The sequence below is a fragment of the Convolutriloba macropyga genome, chromosome 14 (assembly GCF_964194025.1).
Source record: "Convolutriloba macropyga chromosome 14, txConMacr16.3, whole genome shotgun sequence".
Taxonomy (NCBI): Eukaryota; Metazoa; Xenacoelomorpha; order Acoela; family Convolutidae; genus Convolutriloba; species Convolutriloba macropyga.
The window spans coordinates 24,527,885-24,543,069 of NC_134481.1; the positions used below are offsets into that span (position 1 = coordinate 24,527,885).

The window sequence follows — 15,185 nt, forward strand, 5'->3', positions numbered from 1 at the left end:
AAAAAATGATGTACAGGTGACCTTTGATGACTCATATAAATGTTATGTGAGCAAAATTGATGTTTTTTAAGTAGTCGTTCGTTTGTTTTCACTAATGGAACAGCTTTCTCTTAAGAAATTTTTCTCTAGGACTTGTACTTTGAGAGGAAAAAAATGATGTACAAGTAACAGTTGGTGACTCATATAAATAATATGTGAGCAAAATTGACGTTTTTTAAAGTAATCTTGTGTTAGTTTTCACTAATGGAACCACTTTTCCTTAAGAAGTTTTTCTCTAGGTCTTGTACATTGAGAGGAAAAAAATGATGTACAGGTGACCTTTTATGACTCATATATTTGTTATGTGTGCAAAATTGATGTTTTTTAATAGTCGTTCGTTTGTTTTCACTAATGGAACAACTTTCTCTTAAGAAATTTTTCTCTAGGACTTGTACTTTGAGAGGAAAAAAATGATGTACAAGTAACAGTTGGTGACTCATATAAATAATATGTGAACAAAATTGACGTTTTTTAAAGTAATCTTGTGTTAGTTTTCACTAATGGAACCACTTTTCCTTAAGAAGTTTTTCTCTAGGTCTTGTACATTGAGGAAAAAAATGATGTACAGGTGACCTTTTATGACTCATATATTTGTTATGTGTGCAAAATTGATGTTTTTTAAGTGGTCGTTCGTTTGTTTTCACTAATGGAACAACTTTCTTTTAAGAAAGTTTTCTCTAGGACTTGTACTTTGAGAGGAAAAAAATGATGTACAAGTAACAGTTGGTGACTCATATAAATAATATGTGAGCAAAATTGACGTTTTTTAAAGTAATCTTGTGTTAGTTTTCACTAATGGAACCACTTTTCCTTAAGAAGTTTTTCTCTAGGTCTTGTACATTGAGAGGAAAAAAATGATGTACAGGTGACCTTTTATGACTCATATATTTGTTATGTGTGCAAAATTGATGTTTTTTAAGTAGTCGTTCGTTTGTTTTCACTAATGGAACAACTTTCTCTTAAGAAATTTTTCTCTAGGACTTGTACTTTGAGAGGAAAAAAATGATGTACAAGTAACAGTTGGTGACTCATATAAATAATATGTGAGCAAAATTGACGTTTTTTAAAGTAATCTCGTGTTAGTTTTCACTAATGGAACCACTTTTCCTTAAGAAATTTTTCTCTAGGTCTTGTACATTGAGAGGAAAAAAATGATGTACAGGTGACCTTTTATGAATCATATATTTGTTATGTGTGCAAAATTGATGATTTTTTCAGTAGTCTTTTGTTTGTTTTCACTAATGGAACAACCTTCTCCTAAGAAATTCTTCTCTAGGACTTGTACATTAAGGTGAAAAAAATGATGTACAGGTGACCTTTGATGACTCATATAAATGTTATGTGAGCAAAATTGATGTTTTTTAAGTAGTCTTTTGTTTGTTTTCACTAATGGAACAACTTTTCCTAAAGAAACTTTTCTCTAGGACTTGTACATTAGGAGGGGAAAAAATGATGTACAATTGACCTTTGATGACTCACATAACTGTTATGCGAGCAAAATTGATGTTTTTTAAAGTAGGTTTGTGTTAGTTTTCACTAATGGAACAACGTTTCCTTATGAAATTTTTCTCTAGGACTTGTACATTTAGAGGAAAAAAAATGATGTACAGTTGACCTCTGATGACAAATATATATGTCAGGCGAGCAAAATCGAAGTTTTTTAAGTAGTTTTGTGTTAGTTTTCACTAATGGAACCACTTTTCCTTAAGAAGTTTTTCTCTAGGTCTTGTACATTGAGAGGAAAAAAATGATGTACAGGTGACCTTTTATGAATCATATATTTGTTATGTGTGCAAAATTGATGTTTTTAAGGTAGTCTTTTGTCTGTTTTCACTAATGGAACAACATTCTCTTAAGAAATTTTTCTCTAGGACTTGTACATTAAGGTGAAAAAAATGATGTATAGGTGACCTTTGATGACTCATATAAATGTTATGTGAGCAAAATTGATGTTTTTTAAGTAGTCCTTTGTTTGTTTTCACTAATGGAACAACTTTTCCTAAAAGACTTTTCTCTAGGACTTGTACACTAGGAGGGAAAAAAATGATGTACAATTGACCTTTGATGACTCACATAACTGTTATACGAGCAAAATTGATGTTTTTTAAAGTAGGTTTGTGTTAGTTTTCACTAATGGAACAACGTTTCCTTATGAAATTTTTCTATAGGACTTGTACATTTAGAGGGAAAAAATGATGTACAGTTGACCTCTGATGACAAATATGTATGTCAGGTGAGCAAAATCGCAGTTTTTTAAGTAGTTTTGTGTTAGTTTTCACTAATGGAACCACTTTTCCTTAAGAAATTTTTCTCTAGGTCTTGTACATTGAGAGGAAAAAAAATGATGTACAGGTGACCTTTTATGACTCATATATTTGTTATGTGTGCAAAATTGATGTTTTTTAAGTAGTCGTTCGTTTGTTTTCACTAATGGAACAACTTTCTCTTAAGAAATTTTTCTCTAGGACTTGTACTTTGAGAGGAAAAAAAATGACGTACAGGTGACCTTTTATGACTCATATATTTGTTATGTGTGCAAAAATGATGTTTTTTAAGTAGTCGTTCGTTTGTTTTCACTAATGGAACCACTTTTCCTTAAGAAATTTTTCTCTAGGTCTTGTACATTGAGAGGAAAAAAATGATGTACAGGTGACCTTTTATGACTCATATATTTGTTATGTGTGCAAAATTGATGTTTTTTAAGTAGTCGTTCGTTTGTTTTCACTAATGGAACCACTTTTCCTTAAGAAATTTTTCTCTAGGTCTTGTACATTGAGAGGGAAAAAAATGATGTACAGGTGACCTTTTATGACTCATATTTGTTATGTGTGCAAAATTGATGTTTTTTAAGTAGTCTTTTGTTTGTTTTCACTAATGGAACAACTTTCTCTTAAAAAATTTTTCTCTAGGACTTGTACATTAAGAGGAAAAAATGATGTACATTGAGGACTCATATTTATGTTATGCGAGCCAAATTGATGTTTTTTAAAGTATGTTTGTGTTATTTTTCACTAATGGAAAAACGTTTCCTTAGGAAATTTTTCTCTAGGACTTGACCATTAAGAGGAAAACAAATGATGTACCGGTGACCTTTTATGACTCATATATTTGTTATGTGAGCAAAGTTGATGTTTTTTTAAGTAGTCTTTTGTTTGTTTTCACTAATGGAACAACTTTCCCTCAAGAAATTTTTCTCTAGGACTTGTACATTAAGAGGAAAAAAATGATGTACATTGAGGACTCATATTTATGTTATGCGAGCCAAATTGATGTTTTTTAAAGTAGGTTTGTGTTAGTTTTCACTAATGGAAAAACTTTTCCTTAGGAAATTTTTCTCTAGGACTTGACCATTAAGAGGAAAACAAATGATGTACCGGTGACCTTTTATGACTCATATATTTGTTATGTGAGCAAAGTTGATGTTTTTTTAAGTAGTCTTTTGTTTGTTTTCACTAATGGAACAACTTTCTCTCAAGAAAACTTTCTTTAGGACCTGTACATTAAGAGGAAAAAATGATGTACAAGTAACATTTGGTGACTCATATATATGTTATGAGCGAAATTGATGTTTTTTAAAATAGTCTTTTGTTTGTTTTCACTAATGGAACAACTTTCCCTCAAAAAATTCTTCTCTAGGACTTGTACATTAAGAGGAAAAAATTATGTACATTGAGGACTCATATTTATGTTATGCGAGCCAAATTGATGTTTTTTAAAGTAGGTTTGTGTTAGTTTTCACTAATGGAAAAACTTTTCCTTAGGAAATTTTTCTCTAGGACTTGACCATTAAGAGGAAAACAAATGATGTACCGGTGACCTTTTATGACTCATATATTTGTTATGTGAGCAAAGTTAATGTTTTTTTAAGTAGTCTTTTGTTTGTTTTCACTAATGGAACAACTTTCTCTCAAGAAAACTTTCTTTAGGACCTGTACATTAAGAGGAAAAAATGATGTACAAGTAACATTTGGTGACTCATATATATGTTATGAGCGAAATTGATGTTTTTTAAAGTAGTCTTTTGTTTGTTTTCACTAATGGAACAACTTTCCCTCAAAAAATTCTTCTCTAGGACTTGTACATTAAGAGGAAAAAATTATGTACATTGAGGACTCATATTTATGTTATGCGAGCCAAATTGATGTTTTTTAAAGTAGGTTTGTGTTAGTTTTCACTAATGGAAAAACTTTTCCTTAGGAAATTTTTCTCTAGGACTTGACCATTAAGAGGAAAACAAATGATGTACCGGTGACCTTTTATGACTCATATATTTGTTGTGAGCAAAGTTGATTTTTTAAAGTAGTCTTTTGTTTGTTTTCACTAATGGAACAAATTTCCCTCAAGAAAACTTTCTTTAGGACCTGTACATTAAGAGGAAAAAAATGATGTACAAGTAACATTTGTTGACTCATATATATGTTATGAGCGAAATTGATGTTTTTAAAGTAGTCTTTTGTTTGTTTTCACTAATGGAACAACTTTCCCTCAAGAAAACTTTCTTTAGGACCTGTACATTAAGAGGAAAAAAATGATGTACAAGTAACCTTTGGTGACTCATATATATGTTATGAGCGAAATTGATGTTTTTAAAGTAGTCTTTTGTTTGTTTTCACTAATGGAACAACTTTCCCTCAAGAAATTTTTCTCTAGGACTTGTACATTTAGAGGAAAAAAATGATGTACAGTTGACCTCTGATGACAAATATATATGTCAGGTGAGCAAAATCGAAGTTTTTTAAGTAGTTTTGTGTTAGTTTTTACTAATGGAACCACTTTTCCTTAAGAAATTTTTCTCTAGGTCTTGTACATTGAGAGGAAAAAAAAATGATGTACAGGTGACCTTTTATGACTCATATATTTGTTATGTGTGCAAAATTGATGTTTTTTAAGTAGTCTTTTGTTTGTCTTCACTAATGGAACAACTTTCTCTTAAAAAATTTTTCTCTAGGACTTGTACATTAAGAGGAAAAAATGATGTACATTGAGGACTCATATTTATGTTATGCGAGCCAAATTGATGTTTTTTAAAGTAGGTTTGTGTTAGTTTTCACTAATGGAAAAACTTTTCCTTAGGAAATTTTTCTCTAGGACTTCACCATTAAGAGGAAAACAAATGATGTACCGGTGACCTTTTATGACTCATATATTTGTTATGTGAGCAAAGTTGATGTTTTTTTAAGTAGTCTTTTGTTTGTTTTCACTAATGGAACAACTTTCCCTCAAGAAATTTTTCTCTAGGACTTGTACATTAAGAGGAAAAAAATGATGTACATTGAGGACTCATATTTATGTTATGCGAGCCAAATTGATGTTTTTTAAAGTAGGTTTGTGTTAGTTTTCACTAATGGAAAAACTTTTCCTTAGGAAATTTTTCTCTAGGACTTGACCATTAAGAGGAAAACAAATGATGTACCGGTGACCTTTTATGACTCATATATTTGTTATGTGAGCAAAGTTGATGTTTTTTTAAGTAGTCTTTTGTTTGTTTTCACTAATGGAACAACTTTCTCTCAAGAAAACTTTCTTTAGGACCTGTACATTAAGAGGAAAAAATGATGTACAAGTAACATTTGGTGACTCATATATATGTTATGAGCGAAATTGATGTTTTTTAAAGTAGTCTTTTGTTTGTTTTCACTAATGGAACAACTTTCCCTCAAAAAATTCTTCTCTAGGACTTGTACATTAAGAGGAAAAAATTATGTACATTGAGGACTCATATTTATGTTATGCGAGCCAAATTGATGTTTTTTAAAGTAGGTTTGTGTTAGTTTTCACTAATGGAAAAACTTTTCCTTAGGATATTTTTCTCTAGGACTTGACCATTAAGAGGAAAACAAATGATGTACCGGTGACCTTTTATGACTCATATATTTGTTATGTGAGCAAAGTTAATGTTTTTTTAAGTAGTCTTTTGTTTGTTTTCACTAATGGAACAACTTTCTCTCAAGAAAACTTTCTTTAGGACCTGTACATTAAGAGGAAAAAATGATGTACAAGTAACATTTGGTGACTCATATATATGTTATGAGCGAAATTGATGTTTTTTAAAGTAGTCTTTTGTTTGTTTTCACTAATGGAACAACTTTCCCTCAAAAAATTCTTCTCTAGGACTTGTACATTAAGAGGAAAAAATTATGTACATTGAGGACTCATATTTATGTTATGCGAGCCAAATTGATGTTTTTTAAAGTAGGTTTGTGTTAGTTTTCACTAATGGAAAAACTTTTCCTTAGGAAATTTTTCTCTAGGACTTGACCATTAAGAGGAAAACAAATGATGTACCGGTGACCTTTTATGACTCATATATTTGTTGTGAGCAAAGTTGATTTTTTAAAGTAGTCTTTTGTTTGTTTTCACTAATGGAACAAATTTCCCTCAAGAAAACTTTCTTTAGGACCTGTACATTAAGAGGAAAAAAATGATGTACAAGTAACATTTGTTGACTCATATATATGTTATGAGCGAAATTGATGTTTTTAAAGTAGTCTTTTGTTTGTTTTCACTAATGGAACAACTTTCCCTCAAGAAAACTTTCTTTAGGACCTGTACATTAAGAGGAAAAAAATGATGTACAAGTAACCTTTGGTGACTCATATATATGTTATGAGCGAAATTGATGTTTTTAAAGTAGTCTTTTGTTTGTTTTCACTAATGGAACAACTTTCCCTCAAGAAATTTTTCTCTAGGACTTGTACATTTAGAGGAAAAAAATGATGTACAGTTGACCTCTGATGACAAATATATATGTCAGGTGAGCAAAATCGAAGTTTTTTAAGTAGTTTTGTGTTAGTTTTTACTAATGGAACCACTTTTCCTTAAGAAATTTTTCTCTAGGTCTTGTACATTGAGAGGAAAAAAAATGATGTACAGGTGACCTTTTATGACTCATATATTTGTTATGTGTGCAAAATTGATGTTTTTTAAGTAGTCTTTTGTTTGTCTTCACTAATGGAACAACTTTCTCTTAAAAAATTTTTCTCTAGGACTTGTACATTAAGAGGAAAAAATGATGTACATTGAGGACTCATATTTATGTTATGCGAGCCAAATTGATGTGTTTTAAAGTATGTTTGTGTTAGTTTTCACTAATGGAACTTTTCCTTAGGAAATTTTTCTCTAGGACTTGACTATTAAGAGGAAAACAAATGATGTACCGGTGACCTTTTATGACTCATATATTTGTTATGTGAGCAAAGTTGATGTTTTTTTAAGTAGTCTTTTGTTTGTTTTCACTAATGGAACAACTTTCCCTCAAGAAATTTTTCTCTAGGACTTGTACATTAAGAGGAAAAAAATGAGGTACAAGTAACATTTGGTGACTCATATATATGTTATGAGCGAGATTGATGTTTTTTAAAGTAGTCTTTTGTTTGTTTTCACTAATGGAACAACTTTCCCTCAAGAAATTTTTCTCTAGGACTTGTACATTAAGAGGAAAAAAATGATGTACATTGAGGACTCATATTTATTTTATGCGAGCCAAATTGATGTTTTTTAAAGTAGGTTTGTGTTAGTTTTCACTAATGGAAAAATTTTTCCTAAGGAAATTTTTCTCTAGGACTTGACCATTAAGAGGAAAACAAATGATGTACCGGTGACCTTTTATGACTCATATATTTGTTATGTGAGCAAAGTTGATATTTTTTTTAAGTAGTCTTTTGTCTGTTTTCACTAATGGAACAACTTTCTCTTACGAAACTTTTCTCTAGGACTTGTACTTTGAGAGGAAAAAAATGATGTACAAGTAACAGTTGGTGACTCATGTAAATAATATGTGAGCAAAATTGACGTTTTTCAAAGTAATCTTGTGTTAGTTTTCACTAATGGAAAAACTTTTCCTTAGGAAATTTTTCTCTAGGACTTGACCATTAAGAGGAAAACAAATGATGTACCGGTGACCTTTTATGACTCATATATTTGTTATGTGAGCAAAGTTGATATTTTTTTAAGTAGTCTTTTGTTTGTTTTCACTAATGGAACAACTTTCCCTCAAGAAAATTTTCTCTAGGACTTGTACATTAAGAGGAAAAAAAATGATGTACATTGAGGACTCATATTTATGTTATGAGCGAAATTGATGTTTTTAAAGTAGTCTTTTGTTTGTTTTCACTAATGGAACAACTTTCCCTCAAGAAAACTTTCTTTAGGACCTGTACATTAAGAGGAAAAAAATGATGTACAAGTAACCTTTGGTGACTCATATATATGTTATGAGCGAAATTGATGTTTTTAAAGTAGTCTTTTGTTTGTTTTCACTAATGGAACAACTTTCCCTCAAGAAATTTTTCTCTAGGACTTGTACATTTAGAGGAAAAAAATGATGTACAGTTGACCTCTGATGACAAATATATATGTCAGGTGAGCAAAATCGAAGTTTTTTAAGTAGTTTTGTGTTAGTTTTCACTAATGGAACCACTTTTCCTTAAGAAATTTTTCTCTAGGTCTTGTACATTGAGAGGAAAAAAAATGATGTACAGGTGACCTTTTATGACTCATATATTTGTTATGTGTGCAAAATTGATGTTTTTTAAGTAGTCTTTTGTTTGTCTTCACTAATGGAACAACTTTCTCTTAAAAAATTTTTCTCTAGGACTTGTACATTAAGAGGAAAAAATGATGTACATTGAGGACTCATATTTATGTTATGCGAGCCAAATTGATGTGTTTTAAAGTATGTTTGTGTTAGTTTTCACTAATGGAAAAACTTTTCCTTAGGAAATTTTTCTCTAGGACTTGACCATTAAGAGGAAAACAAATGATGTACCGGTGACCTTTTATGACTCATATATTTGTTATGTGAGCAAAGTTGATGTTTTTTTAAGTAGTCTTTTGTTTGTTTTCACTAATGGAACAACTTTCCCTCAAGAAATTTTTCTCTAGGACTTGTACATTAAGAGGAAAAAAATGATGTACATTGAGGACTCATATTTATGTTATGCGAGCCAAATTGATGTTTTTTAAAGTAGGTTTGTGTTAGTTTCCACTAATGGGAAAACTTTTCCTTAGGAAATTTTTCTCTAGGACTTGACCATTAAGAGGAAAACAAATGATGTACCGGTGACCTTTTATGACTCATATATTTGTTATGTGAGCAAAGTTGATGTTTTTTTAAGTAGTCTTTTGTTTGTTTTCACTAATGGAACAACTTTCCCTCAAGAAATTTTTCTCTAGGACTTGTACATTAAGAGGAAAAAAATGAGGTACAAGTAACATTTGGTGACTCATATATATGTTATGAGCGAGATTGATGTTTTTTAAAGTAGTCTTTTGTTTGTTTTCACTAATGGAACAACTTTCCCTCAAGAAATTTTCCTCTAGGACTTGTACATTAAGAGGAAAAAAATGATGTACATTGAGGACTCATATTTATTTTATGCGAGCCAAATTGATGTTTTTTAAAGTAGGTTTGTGTTAGTTTTCACTAATGGAAAAATTTTTCCTAAGGAAATTTTTCTCTAGGACTTGACCATTAAGAGGAAAACAAATGAAGTACCGGTGACCTTTGACTCATATATTTGTTATGTGTGCAAAATTGATGTTTTTTTTAAGTAGTCTTTTGTCTGTTTTCACTAATGGAACAACTTTCTCTTACGAAACTTTTCTCTAGGACTTGTACTTTGAGAGGAAAAAAATGATGTACAAGTAACAGTTGGTGACTCATATAAATAATATGTGAGCAAAATTGACGTTTTTCAAAGTAATCTTGTGTTAGTTTTCACTAATGGAAAAACTTTTCCTTAGGAAATTTTTCTCTAGGACTTGACCATTAAGAGGAAAACAAATGATGTACCGGTGACCTTTCATGACTCATATATTTGTTATGTGAGCAAAGTTGATATTTTTTTTAAGTAGTCTTTTGTTTGTTTTCACTAATGGAACAACTTTCCCTCAAGAAAATTTTCTCTAGGACTTGTACATTAAGAGGAAAAAAATGATGTACATTGAGGACTCATATTTATGTTATGCGAGCCAAATTGATGTTTTTTAAAGTAGGTTTGTGTTAGTTTTCACTAATGGAAGAACGTTTCCTTATGAAATTTTTCTCTAGGACTTGTACATTTACAGGGAAAAAAATGATGTACAGTTGACCTCTGATGACAAATATATGTGTCAGGTGAGCAAAATCGAAGTTTTTTAAGTAGTTTTGTGTTAGTTTTCACTAATGGACCCACTTTTCCATAAGGTTTTTCTCTAGGTCTTGTACATTGAGAGGAAAAAATGATGTACAGGTGACCTTTTATGAATCATATATTTGTTTTGTGTGCAAAATTGATGTTTTTTTAAGTAGTCTTTTGTTTGTTTTCACTAATGGAACAACTTTCTCTTAAGAAATTTTTCTCTAGGACTTGTACTTTGAGAGGAAAAAAATGATGTACAAGTAACAGTTGGTGACTCATATAAATAATATGTGTGCAAAATTGATGTTTTTTTTAAGTAGTCTTTTGTTTGTTTTCACTAATGGAACAACTTTCCCTCAAGAAAATTTTCTCTAGGACTTGTACATTAAGAGGAAAAAAATGATGTACATTGAGGACTCATATTTATGTTATGCGAGCCAAATTGATGTTTTTTAAAGTAGGTTTGTGTTAGTTTTCACTAATGGAAGAACGTTTCCTTATGAAATTTTTCTCTAGGACTTGTACATTTACAGGGAAAAAAATGATGTACAGTTGACCTCTGATGACAAATATATGTGTCAGGTGAGCAAAATCGAAGTTTTTTAAGTAGTTTTGTGTTAGTTTTCACTAATGGACCCACTTTTCCATAAGGTTTTTCTCTAGGTCTTGTACATTGAGAGGAAAAAATGATGTACAGGTGACCTTTTATGAATCATATATTTGTTTTGTGTGCAAAATTGATGTTTTTTTAAGTAGTCTTTTGTTTGTTTTCACTAATGGAACAACTTTCTCTTAAGAAATTTTTCTCTAGGACTTGTACTTTGAGAGGAAAAAAATGATGTACAAGTAACAGTTGGTGACTCATATAAATAATATGTGTGCAAAATTGATGTTTTTTTTAAGTAGTCTTTTGTTTGTTTTCACTAATGGAACAACTTTCCCTCAAGAAATTTTTCTCTAGGACATGTACATTAAGAGGAAAAAATTATGTACATTGAGGACTCATATTTATGTTATGCGAGCCAAATTGATGTTTTTTAAAGTAGGTTTGTGTTAGTTTTCACTAATGAAATAACTTTCTCTTAAGAAATTCTTCTCTAGGACTTGTACGTTAAGGTAAAAAAAATGATGTACAGGTGACCTTTGATGACTCATATAAATGTTATGTGAGCAAAATCGATGTTTTTTAAGTAGTCTTTTGTTTGTTTTCACTAATGGAGCAACTTTTCCTAAAGAAACTTTTCTCTAGGACTTGTACATTAGGAGGGAAAAAAATGATGTACATTGACCTTTGATGACTCACATAACTGTTATGCGAGCAAAATTGATGTTTTTTTAAGTAGGTTTGTGTTAGATTTCACTAATGGAACAACGTTTCCTTATGAAATTTTTCTATAGGACTTGTACGTTTAGAGGAAAAAAATGATGTACAGTTGACCTCTGATGACAAACATATATGTCAAGTGAGCAAAATCGAAGTTTTTTAAGTAGTTTTGTGTTAGTTTTCACTAATGGAACCACTTTTCCTTAAGAAATTTTTCTCTAGGTCTTGTACATTGAGAGGAAAAAAAAATGATGTACAGGTGACCTTTTATGACTCATATATTTGTTATGTGTGCAAAATTGATGTTTTTTTAAGTAGTCTTTTGTTTGTTTTCACTAATGGAACAACTTTCCCTCAAGAAATTTTTCTCTAGGACTTCTACATTAAGAGGAAAAAAATGATGTACATTGAGGACTCATATTTATGTCATGCGAGACAAATTGATGTTTTTTAAAGTAGGTTTGTGTTACTTTTAACTAATGGAAAAACTTTTCCTTAGGAAATTTTTCTCTAGGACTTGACCATTAAGAGGAAAACAAATGATGTACCGGTGACCTTTTATGACTCATATATTTGTTATGTGAGCAAAGTTGATGTTTTTTTAAGTAGTCTTTTGTTTGTTTTCACTAATGGAACAACTTTCCCTCAAGAAATTTTTCTCTAGGACTTCTACATTAAGAGGAAAAAAATGATGTACATTGAGGACTCATATTTATGTTATGCGAGCCAAATTGATGTTTTTTAAAGTAGGTCTGTGTTACTTTTCACTAATGGAAAAACTTTTCCTTAGGAAATTTTTCTCTAGGACTTGACCATTAAGAGGAAAACAAATGATGTACCGGTGACCTTTTATGACTCATATATTTGTTATGTGAGCAAAGTTGATGTTTTTTTAAGTAGTCTTTTGTTTGTTTTCACTAATGGAACAACTTTCCCTCAAGAAAACTTTCTTTAGGACCTGTACATTAAGAGGAAAAAAATGATGCACAAGTAACATTTGGTGACTCATATATATGTTATGAGCGAAATTGATGTTTTTTAAAGTAATTTTGTGTTAGTTTTCACTAAGGGAACAGCTTTTCCCTAAGAATTTTATCTCTAGAACTTGTACATTAGGAGGAAAAAAATGATGTACAATTGACCTTTGACTCATAAATAATTGTTATGTGAGCAAAATTAATATTTTTCAAAGTACTTTTGTGTTAGTTTTCACTAAAATAACAACTTACAATTAAGAAATTTTTCTCTAAGACTTGTACATTGAGGGGGAAAAATGATGTACAGGTGACCTTTGATGACTCTTTTGTACTTCATATCACCAAAACTAATACGTTTAAAAATAGTTTTTTAAATAGTGTTCACAAGTGCCTGAACTTTTGATTTACAAAAACTATCTGGCACTTGTATAATACTCTAATGGCAAAACTATACCCTATCCTCCATGCAAAACTGTACTCTACCATACCGATTCAAATGGTCACTTTTATTAAAGGCTTGCAATTATTGAAATCTAAACAACAGTATCTTGATAAAACCTACCTTTAATACCCACTCAGTACTATACCCTAGAATTCCGATTCAATTCAAATCTTCAAGCTATTTGCCCCCCCCCCGTTTGCACATAATCCGATATATACGCTACTAGCTGCCTGGTAAAATTTACTCTATAATTATCATGTGATACTACAGGCTTTTATCAAGATTCAAATCACGCTCTTTTTTTCACTTGTGTGCAGATATTGAAATCTATACCCTTTTTGTCTCCATGAAATAGTAAACCAAGCAATCTTAACTAATCTTCACCATGTTACGCGCCTGCAGATATTCAAAATTATTTCCTATATATAAATCATCGCAGTTATTAAAAGCTATACCACATTCGAAACATGACAATTCTATATCTTATTACCCCTATGCAATTCTGAATCCTAATAATTTTTTTTCAATTCTTAACCTCATCTTGCAGATAGTCAAACTTATATCTTACTATCCCAATGACAATTTCATTCCGTTAAATAGTATGCACTGTTTCACACTATTAAACCCATTCAAATCTTCACCCTATTACGCAATTGCTAAGGCTGAAATCTATGCCCTCTTATCCCCATGGCAAAACTTTACCTTATTACCCACATGCAATTCTGTTCCCTTCTATCCTGATTCAAATCTTTGCTCTTTTACTTGCTTGCGGACAATCAGTTCTACGCGTTTTATACGTAAGGTAAAACAATACCCTATTATCTCCATGCAATAAGTGAAATGTAATTTTCAACTTCCGGAATTTACCAAGTAGCGTCTCTACATGTAACCGCTAAAACCTATTATTTTAATGCAAAAACTATACCCTATAATCCTTATGGGATTTCCACTCCATTACCCCCATTGCACGATACCCCCATAGTCATTTGCTCCCTGACCGTGCGTAAAAACAGTTTTCTCTACAGTATACAAGTTTCTGTTAATACTCCTTATAAAAAAAGAAGGTACCTGTCTACTTTAAAATGGAGTTAAGGTAAGTCTATTACGTATTCAGGCAAAAATCCTAACATAAAGGGAACAATTACCAAGAACTTTTCATCCGCAGGCATGATCGAACTTGTTTGGGGAAAATGTGCCAAAAAGTGTCAGAGGGCGTACACATTTCTTACTACTATCCAAAAATTACTAAAACTAGAGTCATAAAAATTATTGTGATTACCATTCTATTAACCCGTGCCGGACCAAATTTAAAACTTTAAAACTTAAAATTGCTTAAATTCGTGATACTAAAATCCTGAAAAACATTCCATCACATCAATGAGTTATGCAGCAACATATTGTCAATTCCTAGAGGAAGTTCCGTGGCTCTTGAGGCTAGAGAAACCGCGTCTTTAAAAAAACGCTAAAACTTGTGATATTAGAAGTTGAAAATTAATCCATGACCAACACAAACTTTCCAGTAACTTATCATCAAACCTTAACGGATGTTTCTGACCCTTGAGGCTCAAAAAACCTGAATAATGATAATAAATGTCAAAAATTTGAAAACAAAATGGCAAAAACTTTTTTAAAAAATGCTAAAATTCGAGATGTTCAAATCTTGCAAGACATTCCATTACATCTAGAAATTACACAGTAACCTATTTTAAAACTCTAGAGGAGGTTACTTGGCTCTAGAGGCTGAAAAAACTAAAAAAGATAAAATTTTCAAAAAGCTTGAAAAGGCAAATTTTAGTTTAAAAAAAATTGCTAAAATTTGTGACATTAAAAAGTTGAAAAACTATCCCATGGCCAACAGAAATTTTGCAGCATTTATTATCAAACCCCTTAGAAGGTTTTCTGGGCCCTGGGTCTGGAAAGACCGGAATAAGAAAAAATAAATGAATAAGAAAAAATTTGAAAAAATTTCACGTTTTGCCAAAAAAATGCTCAAATTCATGATGTTAAAATGTTGAAACCATTCCATTACTACTAGAAACTATGCAGAGTAACCTATTATTAACACCTAGAGGAGGTTCCTGGACACCTAGAGTTAATAAAAATCAGAAAATGTCAAAAATTTTCAAAAAGTTTGAACAAAATTGAAAAAAAGTATAAATTTGCGTGTTTTAGCAAGCGATTGTTCTTCAGTAGCTAGAAACGGGGGGTGCACCTGGGGCTGATGGGGTGGGAGAAACATTGGGTGGGGGTAACAGCGCGCGGGGGATAGGGGCAATGGTGGG

The 15,185-nt window shown here is 31.1% G+C and overlaps 1 protein-coding gene across 2 annotated transcripts in view; it reads right to left on the reverse strand.

Moving 5' to 3' along the window:
* Nucleotides 1-15,185, reverse strand: part of LOC142353456 (uncharacterized) — a 51,832-nt gene that overhangs the window by 35,053 nt on the left and 1,594 nt on the right. The gene's annotated exons all lie outside the window — the stretch shown is intronic.